Source organism: Eulemur rufifrons, chromosome 21 (assembly GCF_041146395.1).
Source record: "Eulemur rufifrons isolate Redbay chromosome 21, OSU_ERuf_1, whole genome shotgun sequence".
Classification (NCBI taxonomy): domain Eukaryota; kingdom Metazoa; phylum Chordata; class Mammalia; order Primates; family Lemuridae; genus Eulemur; species Eulemur rufifrons.
Genome location: NC_091003.1, coordinates 4,174,354 through 4,188,011, shown reverse-complemented (window position 1 = coordinate 4,188,011; position 13,658 = coordinate 4,174,354). Strand labels below are relative to the sequence as shown.

The window sequence follows — 13,658 nt, the reverse complement described above, 5'->3', positions numbered from 1 at the left end:
ATAGCTCTGGCCGTGGCCACCCCATGGCATGCTGGACAGCGGGGCAAGGAGGGAGGGAGGGAAGTCAAGGATGACGACGATAACCAGGCTGGAACTACTACTCTCCTCCCTGTGCGGACGAGGAAACTGAGTCTGGGAAAAGCGAGTCCCTGATTCTCAAGTGTGAGTTTCCTGAGCCCAAATGCCCGAGCCCACGATTCCTATTTCCCCGATGCCGCCCCCTGCACCTGCTTCCGCGGGGAAATAGCGGCCAGGAACAAAACACACCCCTGGCACCTGCCCCATCTCTCGCCTCCCCTACAAAGGGTCCTCAGCCACTGGGAGCACCTCCCCACCACCCCCACTCTGCTTCAATGCCCCCAGCTCCCTCATCCCTCCACCCCACACGGCAGCTCCCACTCCGCTGCAGGCCACACTCCTCCCAGCCAAGGCCACTGCAGGGGAAGGCTCCACCTTCCCGTGCCAAACATGACTCTCCCCGTTCAACGGATGAGAAAACTGAGGCTCAGAGAAGTGAGTTCACGGGCCCAACCAAGGCCCCATGTCAGGGTCCAGCCCAAACCCCAGCCCTCCCCGCGGCCCCAGGCGAGCAGAAGGGAAGCGGCCTTGGCTGGAGCCGCGAGGAGCCTGTTTCTGTTTCCAATTTAATCGGTGCGTTCGTGCTGTCTGGGCCGCGGCCAGCCGGGCCTGCTCCCCCGCCACGGTGAGCTCTGCTCAAAAGCACTTCCTCCGCCGCGGCTGTTTTGTTGTTGTTCCATTTAATTTTAAAAGGAAGAGAGAGAGATAAACTGTGACAAGCCCTCCCTGCATGCCAGGTTCCCGGGGTCCCACCCGAGAACCCCCGAGAGGGGAGCAGCCCCCCTCGGGTATTTCGCAAACATTACGCCCGACTCTGCCGGGCTCTTCCTCATTAAGTTCTGGGCGCCCCGGGAGGGCCGTGTTTTCCATCAGACCCGGCTGCTCCATCTGGCCTTCCAAACGGCAATTCTCTCTGCAGAGGGAAGGCGGGGGCAGGGAAGAGGCTGGTGCCTGGGCGCGGGGAGGGGGCGCTGGCACCAGCTGTGCGACTTGGGCCAACCGCTTAACCCCGTGCCCTGGGGCTTCGCCGGTGGGAAGGAGGCTCGGGCTCCGGGTCAGCACGCAGACAGACTCCGCCACCCCAGGTCCCCGGGTTTCTAGAGCACGGGGCTCAAGGTCTCAGGCCTTCATCCATTTTGCTGCCTGGGCGGGAGTAAACCAACAACCAAGGACTAAACAGGCCACAAACACGGCTTCCAACATGACACCGAGTGACAGAAGCCAGCCCCAGCAAGGACAGATACTGTCCAATCCCACTTATAGGAGGTCCCTGGAGGAGTCGAATTCACAGAGACAGTAGAATGGTGGATCAGGGGCAGGGGGAGGGGGAGCGGGGAGGAAGTGTTCAGTAGGTACAGAGTCTCTCTTTTGTAAAATGAGGAACTCTAGAGACGGCTGCACCACAAGGTGAATATACTTAATGATCAACTTTAGAATGGTTGAGAGAGAAAATTTTATGTTTATATGCACCTACCACAATTTAAAATTAAAAAATAAATAAATAAATAAACCAAAGCAACACTATACACATATACCCCTCCTCCAGGGAGGCCTCCCTGATTGCTGGCCAAGGGCTCTTGGCTGGGCTTGTGTTGCTCTGCGATGGCTCTAAATGCTCGGGCTGCCCCGTGACAGAGGGCCCCAGCCCTCAGGAGGCCCTGCCGGCCAAAGGCACAGTGGATCAACCCCCGTAGCAGGACCCAGGGACGGCCACAGGCCAGGGCTGGGCCTGCTGGGCAGTGTCTCGCAGCTCAGATCCCTCGTAAGCTGGGCATTCCGCGGGCCTCCAACCCGGGTGGCCTCAGCGGACGACTGGCAGGGCCTGGGCCCAGAGAGGGGCTGACCCAAAGCTGCTGCGTTGGACCCCAAGACCCCAGGCTGGGCCCGGGCCCCCCTCCCCTGCCCGCTGGTCTGCAGCCTTCCAGCCTTCCTCCCGCCCGCCCGGCAGGTTCCCACCGACGTCCCTGCCTCCCAACATCTGGCAATCGCATCCAGCTGTGCAGCTGCCGGAAACGCCTCCTCCCGCTGCTCCTCCGCGCACAGGCCCTCAAGGTCGGCTTTCGGAGGAATTTATGGGGTCGGTCCTAGTATTTCAGGGCAGATCTCTGGGGGATGTCGGCCACATGTGAACGAGGACAAATGCTTCTGCTGCTAAGAATAGCTGCGCCAGCAGCGGTGTTGGGGGAGCCCACCCAGTCGACAGCAGCCCTCCCCCACGTCCCCCCCACCTCCCCTGCACACAGCCCGGCTGCACCACAGGGGCCCACCTCCCCCACAAGCCCGGCTGGGGGGCCCCACTGTCCCCCAGACACCCAGGCCAAGGAGGAGAACCACTGTTGAGATCAGCCCTGTGCGGGGCTCAAACAGACTGTTCGATTATTTCAGGGGCGTTGATCGATAAGTGTCCGATGACGGGGCCGTGATCAAGAGCCCAAAGCGTCGCACAGGCCGGGAGCTCCAGACGGGAAACAAATGCATCGCCATCCACAAGTGGCAACAGCTGAAGTCAAGAGTCCACCTGGGCTTTGGTTATCGGCCCAGGGAGGGGCAGGATTAACCAGGCTCCAGGGGAGGGGTCCCCGCAGCAGTCGGGCGGGGACGAAGAGAGGAAGGAGAGCTGTGGACACCCAAGCCCCTGCGGGAACACACTGGGCCCGGCAGGAACCGCGCACAGGGGAGGAAGGGGTGGCCGAAGTCAGCCCCAGCCAAGGCTGAGCCTGGGCTCAGGAATGTGGGGGGGGTGGGGGGGAGACGGCGGCCACAGCGTCCAAATCTTTCAGGCAAAGCCAGTAAGCCCGATTTTGAGACATCTCCCAATTTTTCTTAAAAAAAAAAAAAAAAACTGACTACAAAACCAACCCAATAAATCAGCCTGACACCCAAACACAGCCCAGGGGCTGCCAGGAGGTGACCTGCGGCTTATGGTATGCGGTCACTGGAAGCCACGAGAGGACACAGCAAAGGCTGGGGGGCTGGAAGGAGGGGGTGACACCTCTCAGCCCGGGAGGTCCCCAACTACAACAGGCAATGAGAAGGGGCCCACTTACCCAGTGACTCACGGATGACAAACCCTCCACCCCGATGGGACACATGCTGGCTGTGAAGGGCAGGGCCCACCACCTAGCTCCGTCTCCAGCACGGGGCACGCCAGCCGCGGTGCCACCTGGCAAACCACACCCCGATCTCCCTCAGTGCCGGGGCCTGGGGGGCTGTCCCAGCCCCCAGGGCAAGAGGCTCGGGGAGAGGCTGAATCTCACACTCCCTCCCACGATCTCTGCTGGAGCACGAGGAACCAGGAACAAGGAGCTTCTCCGCTGCAGCTGCCGAGCTGTGACTATTAGTCTCCACCACCGGGGACTCAACACGGGTCGTGCCTGGATCCAACGGTGCCTGAAGCTTCCCCTGAGGGTTTCTAGTTACTTGAGCCTTTTGTGCAAGTGCAGGAGGACCAGGGAGCCTGTCAATTGCAACCAAGACACCCAAGATAGCAACCCCCTAAAACCCAAGTCCTCACACAGGGTCCCCCTGGAATCACACGTCCTCCACACTCGGGCCCTCATCTGTGCAGGGGGGGAGGGCTCCAAAGCCCACCAGGATGGGGCAAGAGAAACAGGACGGGAGCCCCAGGACAGACCCCACCTAAGAGGAAGGGGCCAGCCAGGAGCTCGGGACAGGCCTGTCCTGTCTGTCACCCTGGAGGAAGAGCAGGTGTCCCCGGCTCCGTCCTGAGCTGTCAGTGACTCTCACCGGGAAACAGCAGACAGCAGCTCTGCAGACAAAGGCTGCCCGGAAAAGCCAGCCGGACTCAGATCTGGGTCACTCCTCAGCGACAGGCACAGCCCCACCCCCCACGGCCACCCCCAGCAGTAACCCGAGCCTCCGGCCTCCGTTTCTGGAGGAACATCACGATCTGAACACATCTGCTAGCCGGGCTTCACAAGCAAACGCGCTGATAAACCCGGGCCGGGTTGGGCAATTCCCGGCGGCCCCGCCAGCCAGGAGAAAAGGGCATTGTCTGCAGCCAGAGTCCGCGCGGGCTGCGCCCACGAGCACGCCTTGGGCCCGTCCCTCCCAGGCCTCAGTTTCCCAGATTGTAAAGCGGGCGGCTGCTCCTGGCCTGGGGGTGGCCGAGGCTTCAACTTGGAGCAGGTGGAGACCCTGAGCCCCCACCCCACGGACACTGGGTCCCCCAGCTCCCCTCCTCGTCCCGCCCTCCGCGCGGCCACAGGCTTGTTCCAGCTCCCATTTCACAGGCCGGAGACTGAGGCTCCTCCCGCAGGCAGGAGCAGGACGGGGGAGAAATGAGCAAACGCCACTTGCATGTCCCGGGTCCTAAGCAGTCACAGGCTGGGCGCCTCACCCCCCCACTGCCACCGTCACAGCCGATCGCTAACACAGAACTCACCAGCATCCGTCTGTGGCATCAGCACAACTTCCCTGGGAGGTGGGTTCCATGCCCGTTCTACTGAGGCACAGAGAAGCTAAGTAACTTGCCCAAGGCCACACAGCAGGCAAGGGGCACAGGCTGGATGCAAACCCTCCCGCGTCCACCTCAACCACTGCGTCCTGGGACCCCGACGCTGGCGCAGCCCTGCCTCCCCACCAGGCCGGAGCCAGGCCCTGAAGGCCTCCCAACCAGCACCCCTGCTCACGGGCCCAGGCCAAGCCCTGCCAGCCGGAGGTGCCCCCAGCCGCGACAGAGGGGCTGTGGGGCTCTCCACATCCCCCCGGCCGTCCCCCAGAGCCTGCCGCAAGCTGCCCACTGGGCCCCAGGAAGAGCGGGAAGGCCGAGCTCTCCACCCCTCCCGGCCACACCACCCCCCTCCTCAGCACCCGCAAGCCTGGCCCCACCCCCGCCCTGCGTCCCCAAACGTAAGATCCACAGAGGCAAGAGCCACTTGTGTGTCCTTCACTGAGTCCCAGCACTCTGCACACAGCAGGTGCTCAATAAATGCTTGCTGACTCCTTGAACGCGCCAAGAACAGAATCGCAGGCTCCGAGCTGGAGCACGGAGACCACTTTGCAAGCAGAGCACCAAGGCCGTGAGCCGGACGAGGGCTGCCGAGAGCCAGCGGAGTGTCCCACACCAGGTCACGACCCCACGTCCACACCACCCGCCTGCTCACCCCGCATAGGCCTCGATGCAGCCGCAGGGCTCCAAGCCCCCTCCTGGGGGCCGCCACGCTGGCCTACCCCTGAGCAGGGCCACGGCGGGACTCTGAGAGCCATCACTGCCACCGAGGAGCTGTGTGGCCTCCGCCGGGTAGCCTGCCTTCTCTGGGCCTCGTTTCTTCATCCTTCCAGGGCACTTGGCAAACGAGGGGCCTATGGGGGATCACTGCCCCCCAGGCTCTGGGTGAGTAGCCAGGCACGTGGGGCAAGTGTGTCCGGGCCTGGGAGGAGCCCAGTGTGGATTCGAGAGCCTTCTGCCCCGCGACCGGCCGGGCCTCCCCCACAGGGCTGCGGTGCCCGGAGAGGGGGTCAGGGCTGTGGGGGCGGGAGAGGGGGGTCAGGGCTGCCCAGGACAGGAGAGGGGGTCAGGGCTGTGGGGGCGGAAGACGGGGTCGAGGCTGTGGGGGTGGGAGAGGGGTCAGGGCTGCAGGGGTGGGAGAGGGGGTCAGGGCTGCAAGGGGTGGGAGAGGGGGTCGGGGCTGCAGGGGTGGGAGAGGGGGTCGGGGCTGCGGGGGTGAGAGGGGTGGGGCTTCCCAGGACAGGAGAGGGGGGTCAGGGTTGTGGGGGCGGAAGACAGGGTCGGGGCTGCGGGGGTGGGAGGGGGGGTCAGGGCTGCCCAGGACAGGAGAGGGGGGTCAGGGTTGTGGGGGCGGAAGACGGGGTCGGGGCTGCGGGGGTGGGAGAGGGGTCAGGGCTGCCCAGGACAGGAGAGGGGGGTCAGGGTTGTGGGGGCGGAAGATGGGGTCAGGGCTGCGGGGGTGGGAGGGGGGGTCAGGGCTGCGGGGGTGGGAGACGGTGTTGGGGCTGCGGGGGTGGGAGGGGGTCAGGGCTGCGGTGTCTGGAGAGGGGGTCAGGGCTGCGGGGGTGGGAGAGGGGTCAGGGCTGCAGGGGTGGGAGAGGGGGTCGGGGCTGCGGGGGTGAGAGGGGCGGGGCTGCATGGCCCTGGTTCTCAGAGAGGGCGGCAGGGCTGGACACTGCTCTCCTTCCTGGCGGAGCCACTGCATGGGGCCCCCTGCACACGGGACACAAAGCGTCCTCTGGGCCACCTGAACTTGCGCTGAACCCTCGGGGTGCGGGAACAGCACCCCACACCCCTCCCCGGGGCTATCCCCCACCTCCAGAGATGGGGGTCACAGGCTGTATTAGTTTTCTTGAGGCTGTCACAAAAATGACCACAAACCACGTGGCTTGAAAACAACAGAAATTTATTCTCCAACAGCTCTGGAGGCCGGAAGTCCAAAATCGAGGGTGGGCAGGGCCCACTGCCTGCGGAGGCTCGAGGGGAGGCTCCTTCGGGGCCTGTTCCAGCGTCCGGGGGCATCAGGTGCACGCCCCGGCTCATGGCCGCGTCACTCCGACCGCCATCTCTGTCTCCGCGTTGCCTTTCTGTCTGTCCCCTCCTGTCTCCTACGAGGACACCGGTGACCCGGTTTACAGCCCCCCAGATGACCCAGGATGAGCCCATCGCAAAACGCATCTGCAAAGACCCCTTTTCCAAATGCGGTCACTTCGACGGGGCCTGGTTACTAGGACACGGATTTGTCTTCCTGGCGGCCGCCCGTTTCCGACACTGCCTGTCTCCGCAGGGCCGCTCCCTGCCCAGGCCCCAGCAGAGGAGAGGGCACAGGCGCAGGGAGGGACGCCACACGCCCGGGGACGCAGCGGGCCCAGGCTGGGTCCCACACAGTAGCCGCTGGGCACAAGGGCCTCCCTGGAGCTCACAGGAAGCAGGGGACTCTCACACCCACGCCTCCCGGGACAGGGCCAGCTGGCGATGAGTCACCCCCACTTCACGAGCCAAGAAGAGGCTCCAAGTGGCTCGTCAAGGGGCCCGGACAGGCGGGGGGGGGGCCGCGGAGGGCTCCTTGGGGCCTCAGTCTGCCCCGGTGCCAAGTGGGAGCACCGCCCACCCCCTGCCGCCCTCTCGGGGAGATGGAAGCAGACCTGGAAGGAGGCGGCCTGGCGCACGGGCCTGGAAGTCGCCACCGCCCAGCTGATTAGCAGCCGCCCGGCCCACACAGCTGCCCACCAGCCCCTGACCCCGCGCAGAAAGGGCCCATTATGACTATGACATCACAGGCCGGGAATTATGTTATTAGCCTGGGAAGGGGGCCGGGCCAGGGACAAAGGGCTCATTGTCATGCAAATGACCGACTCTGGAGGGAGGAGGTGGCTCCTCGGCCTTCTAACTTCTGAGTCACAATGGAAACTGACCCCCACCTTCCAGAATGGTCCGGGCATCTCCAGGGCCTCAGCTCTGGGCTCACTGGGGCACTCTCCGCGCCTGGGAAGCGGGCTCTCCCCGTCTGTGCAAGATCCCCAGAGACAGGGCCTGCCTGAGACAGGGCTGAGAAAGGGCCTTCTGGGGACGAAACAGGACAATCCCTGCAGGCGCTAAGCATCACCCTGCGCACAGAAACGACCGCAAAGGAAATGCCGTTTACCCAGGGATGCCGTGTGCTTGCTGCTGTGTGTCTTTGGGCAAGCTGCTTACCCTCTCTGTGCTCCCCAGAGAGGGGGATTCCGCACCCACGTCACAGGGCTGTTGGAAGGACACAGCGAAGTAAGGTGTGCAGAATGCTCGCATCACCTCCGCACCCCTCCCCTGCACCCCAGTGCCCACAGCCCCCCACTTTCCCCGCTCAGGACCCCCACCTCCCTGACCTCATCTGGGAGGAGGAGGCTCTCAGGGGAGGCTTGGTGGGCTCCTACGGGGCACTCAGAGCAACAGCACGAGAATTTTTCTGGGTTTTCCAAGGCACCCCCAGACTGTAACCTCAGCCCCCCGACGATCCAAAACTTTGAGCCTTGTGACCTCCAGCCACAGGGCCTGAGTCTGCCCGGAGCCTTCGACGGCAGGACGTTCCTGGAGGGACCATCGGTTGAAGCATCTCTGTCCCCAGATGGCCCCATTCACGGGGAGGGGACAGGTCCAGGCCCACAGCCCTGGGGGACCCTGAGTCAGGCACAACTGTTTCCTGAGTGCCGGGGACACAGCACTGACTGTATGAATAGTCTTGGGTCGGGGGGTGCTGTGGTCTGAATGTTTGTGCCCCCCCCAGTTCGTATGTCAAAACCTAATCACCATGTGACGAGCGAGGGGGTGGGGCTTTCGAAGGTGACGAGGTCGAGAGGGTGGAACCCTCGGGAAGGGGACTGGCGCCCTCATGACCGAGGGGCTGCCTCGCCCCGTCCATGGAGACCACACTGTCTAGGAACCAGGCAACGGGCCCCACCAGACATGGAATTTTCTGGAGCCTTGACCTTGGCCTACCAGCCTCCAGAACTGGCACAATGTCGCTTACGAGCCACCCAGTCGGAACAAACTGAAACGGGGGTGGGGAGGAACAGGCATGATGGACACACGACAGGGAGTGACAGCGTCATGAGGAACAGTCAAGCCGGGAGCCAGGGAGTCACGACACCAAGGTCAGGCCTCTCCCAGGAGGTGCCGCTTACACGGAAGCTTCAACCAGGGGAGCGTGAAGATCTCGGAAAAGCGTGTTCGGGAAGCGGGGACAGCAAGTGCAAAGGTCCTGAGGCACAACTGTGACTGGCGTCTCCAAGAAACAGCAAAGAAGCTCATGAGACCAGAGGCCTCCCCCACCCCCACTTCCCCTCCAGGCTCTGCCCAGCGAAGCCCAGAGCTACGACCACCGCCCCGCCAGACACAAGCCTTCGCCACGCCGGCGTGATCACGGAAACGCCGTGCAGCAGCTCGGCCGTGGGACCCCCCAGGCCCTGCGGACACCCGCCTGTCCCTCAGCCTGGGATGCTCTGGAACATTCTGTAATCCCGAGGCATAAGCAAGCCCCCCTTGGCCCTCCCCGATGCCCGAGGCCCGAGCTCAGCTACCAGCCGGCTGTAACGGGGACGACCACCCACAGGCCCTCTCGCCGGAGCCCCTGAAGTTGCCACCTGAGCATCAGCTTGGACTAAACGCGAACACGCTCCGCGCCACGGGCTGACCCGGCTCACGCCGATGGAGGCAGCGAGGGTCGCAGGGAGACCGGGACGGGCAGGACAGCACTCGAGGGGAAAATGCCGCTCAGAGCGCGCGCAGGCAGGAAAAGTGCTCAGAGAGGAAGTGGGCTCGGCTGTCACGAGATGCAGAGTCACGAGACGCGGGGACCGACCTGGAGCCTCTGTAATCCCGGGACATAAAGCGAGACCCACCTGACCCTCCCGGGACGCCCGAGGCCGGAGCTCAGTTATCCGAGCCCCCGTGGTGGCTCACGTGTTTGCCAGGGAGGGAAGGAGTGCAGAGGTCGTGACCCCAGCCCCTGCCGCGACCCCCTAGCCCAGCCGGCAGTGGGGGCAGGAAGGAGGGGCTTGTGGCTCCAAGAGGGCAAGTGACCTTCCCAGGGCCGCTCACCTGGACAGCCGTCACGCAGGGCCTGGGTGCCCACCCCGCGCCAGCCCCGCAAACGGCGTGCCTTCAGGTGGGTCGCCTGCCCGCTCGGGCCTCAGCTTCCTCATCTGAAAAGTGGGTCACCTTCCCGTCCCAGGGCTGACGGGAACATGAAATGAGATCGCGCCGGGCAAGCCACAGACGTCACATCACCAGCGATGACAACGATAGCGACAGCAAACCCGCAGGAAGCACAGGGCATGCAGCGACCCAGGCAACCCTCACGTGTGCCCTGCAGGGCTGTAAACGTTATCCCCATTTTACAGATGAGGAAACTGAGGCTGGAGGCGCTAAGTCACTTCTCAAATTCGCCCACAGCTACAGAGGGGTCGATGCCGCCAGCGCGGGCCCCGCACCGCTCTTTCGCTTTCTAAGTTTGTATTTTGACATCACTGTAGATCCGTCCACAGTCGTTAAGAAATACTACAGCAAGACCCTAAGATCTCTGCACCCCTCCCCCAGCCTCCCGCCACGGTCGCGTCATTAGACACCTGTGGTTCAACAGCAATGTCACAGCCAGGAGTGGACACAGACGCGACGGCCACACGCAGATCAACAGCTTTCCGCGCGTCCACAGCGTGAGCGCACATGTGGTTCTGCGCGCTCTGACAGCCCGTGCGGATGCCGGGACCGCCCCCGTCGACACGGAACTGCTGCGTCACAAGGGTCCCTTGTACTGACCTCTGTTCTGAACCACCACACGTGACCGTCCTGCTCAGTGAGCCGAGGCCCTCGGTGTGGGTCAGGAGCGGCCACAGCACAGCTCTGTCCCCGGCCCAAGCAGACACCACGGCCCCAGGGCCGGCAACGTGACACGCACGGGCCCCCACTTCACGGGCCTTTCCCGAGATCCCCGAAGAGGCCCGAGGACAACTGGACGGCGGCAGCCGGCGTGGGCGGCCTGGTCACCCCGGGAACTCCCCGCTGGCGACTGCTGGCCCAAGACGGGAGGCCCTGAGCCAGCCACCAGCCCGGCATCCGGTGTCACTTACAAACACGGAACCACTGCCACCGTTAGCAGGGGAGCTGCCCTCCCGCCCCGGCCCCTAGGCCACGCCGGGCACACTGGGGCCACCTGGCCCAGGGCTGGCACAGAGGGGCGCAGGCCGAGGGGGAGACGGGGCAGAACAGGCTCGAGTGGGGGCACCCTGGGGACGCCGGCCCGGCCCAAACGCTGGGGAGCACCCACTGCCGCCCACCTCCTGTTATCTGGGCCTGGGGCTCCGTGAAACAGGAGAGCCCCCCGCAGGGGACGGAGATGTAACTGGAACTGAAATCCAGCCCCACGCACTCCAGCTCTGCGTGCGGTTCCCCCAGGACACCCGCGGGCTGGAAACGGTGAGGAAACTGAGGCTCCGTGAGGTTCCGGGACCTGCCCAAGTTCGCGTCGTCCTCCAAGGGGCCAGGCCGGAATGTCGCCTGCCCGTGACAGCGTCAAAGACACCCTCAGCCTGAGATGCCGAAAATCCCAGGGTGCCCCCACCCTCCGTGCAGGTGGGGTACTGCCATCGTCACTGCTGAAGCCACCACAGCACCAATTGACACTGACCACGTGCCGACTGTGAGCCCGAAACCGGCTCTGTTATCCCCCTTAAGCCACAGAACCCACGGGGGTGGGGACAGACGGAGCATCCATTTGCCAGGTGGGAAAACTGAGGCACAGAGACACGGAGTGACTTGCCCAGGGTCCCACGGCCAGGACATGTCTAACTGGGACGGAAGCCCAGGCAGAGCCCGCCACACAGCCGTGGCTCCTTGTCCCATCCCGCCCACGCCTGTGTGGCCCCCATCATCACCCCATTTTATAGCCAAGGAAACTGAGGCCCAGAGAGGTGAGCCGACATGCCCGAGGCCACACAGCTCAGGAAGGGATGCAGCCGGGACTCAAACCCGCGTCTGCGGCCAAGGAGCGATGCCATCTGCAAGCCTGGCCCCCTCCCCTGCCTGGCCTGGGCCTGGAGGTCCCCACGGGACGTCCCTGCTGCCTCCCGACGGCCCCGGCGCACCCAGACCTCAGGACAATTCACTCCCTCATCCCCTCGGCTTGAAACTGAAGGCTCCTTGTGAGCTCGGGAGGCCCTTCCAACTTTCCAGTGTTTACCCCAGCGCCGCGCTGCCAAGTCCCCGGGCAAGCCCGGGCCGGTGGCGCTGATTTCAAACCAGACACGGGCACCGAGCCAAGCGCCACCTCGGTGGGGAGCGGGCGCCGGGCTGGGCCGCAGCGCTGCCTGCACCTGGCTCTGCCCGGCCCGAGCCCACCCGGAAGCCGAGGCCCCGATCCCACGCCCTCGCGCGCCAGCTCCAGGAACGAGCGCCCAGAACCCCGGCCCCCCGCGCTCCCCCGCAAGGGCGCCGGGGAGCGAGCCCGGGCTCCGGAAGAGCAGCACAATGCCCACCCCGGGTCCCCTCCCACGCGGCCCTCCAGGGAGCCTCTCCCCCCAGCCCGGCCAGGCCCGCGCCTCGGAGCACTTTTTTCTGTGACTTCAGCAACTTTGTGTGATAAGACGTCCCGGCCCATGGTCCCACGGAGCGTGGGGCCCGACACACGTCCACCCTGCCAGGGGACGGTCCGGCGGCCCCCTCTGGCTGACCGGGGTCCACCCGGCCCCCCGCCCTGGTCCAGGGCCACAGTGTCCAGCGGCAGAACTGGGGCTCCTTCCGGACGAGCCCCCCGGCCCCCACACGGCGCCCGGGCACAGGTCCTGCTTGCCTCCGCCCCAGCCTGCGCCCACCTCCTCGGCCGGGGGCACTGGCCACGCCGCACCTCCCTGCCCACGCCGAGCCCGGCGATGTCTCTTACCCGAGCACATGACCAGCCTCGCTCCCGACAGCTCCAAACCCAACTTGGAGAAACTCTCCCGCAAGAAAAAAAAAAAAAGAAAAAGCAAAAGAGAAAGTGCCAGCCAGCGGGTCAGTGCGGTCCACACGCACGGACTGCGCCGCTGGCGCCCGGAACACGCACCGCGTCCAGCATCCAACCCATCCTTCCTCCAGGAGGGACACCCGGAGAGGGGTGGCCCGAGCGGCCCGCTCGCCTTCCCGCGAGACTACGGCTCCCACCCCGCCGGGGAGGCCCTGCTGGGGGCCGGTGGCCCAGCGCCCAGGCCCGGCCCCCCAGGCTTCCGGCCCGATGCCCCCCGAAGCCGGGGCAGGCCAAGGCCCACCAGGGACAACCCGCGGGACCGCGCGACCCCACAGCTGGGCTGAGGATGGGACGCGGGGCCTCCGGCGATCGGTTCTTGCCTCTGCCACTCCGGGCCTATAAACACAGGGAATTACATAAGTCCACTCCTCTTGTTTGGGAGCCAAAAGTACGAGCTTTTTCTCCCAGCCTTGGCAGTAAGTAATAATTCCTCATCGCCATGGTAACCCTGGCGGGCTTCCAGCCGACAGGAGCTGAAACACTGTGAGGCCTTTTTATAGCTCGGCTAGAAAAACCTCTTCACTCCTCGCGCTGGCAGCGAGCACAGCCTCTGCTGCTCCGGCTTTAACCCGTTTCCTCCCAGCCCGGCCGCCGTGGGCCCCAGCCTGGCTCGGAACCCGGCCCCGCGGGGTCACACGGCCGGGGACAGGCCCTGCCTTGAAAGTCTTTCTGTCCTTCCCTTTCTCGGAGGAGAAGAAAGAACAACCCCTCACATCGGGCTTCTGAACTAGGGTCATCTCGGTGACAGGCCTAGGAAAACGACAGACACAGCCGCACACACACGCACACACACGCATAGACACATGCGCTCTCACGCCAAACACCACGGCTTGTTGGTGCTCAGCCACAAGTCCGAACCTTGGCTGCAAGCAGCTGTGTGACTCAGAGACAAGTCTGAGCTGCTCTGGTGTCAACTTTCCATCCGTGCAAGGGACAGGCTGGGCTCCGCTTCTGCAAGTGCTCCAGGAAGCAGTGACAAGGGTCAGGGAAGCTGCCAGAGCCACCAGGAAGCAGAGGAGGCTCCACCTGGTCCCCAGTTCACTCCCCTCCTCATGCAGCTCCCCACGCCCAGCG

The 13,658-nt window shown here is 64.6% G+C and overlaps 1 protein-coding gene across 2 annotated transcripts in view; it reads right to left on the bottom strand.

Annotated features, from left to right (window-relative positions):
* Positions 1 to 12,547, bottom strand: part of NCOR2 (nuclear receptor corepressor 2) — a 155,257-nt gene extending 142,710 nt beyond the window's left edge. For both annotated transcript variants that reach the window (XM_069497217.1, XM_069497218.1), the window contains exon 1: positions 12,462 to 12,547. The gene's annotated coding sequence lies outside the window, so the exon portion shown is untranslated. The remainder of the gene's footprint in view (positions 1 to 12,461) is intronic.
* Positions 12,548 to 13,658: the final 1,111 nt, after the last annotated feature.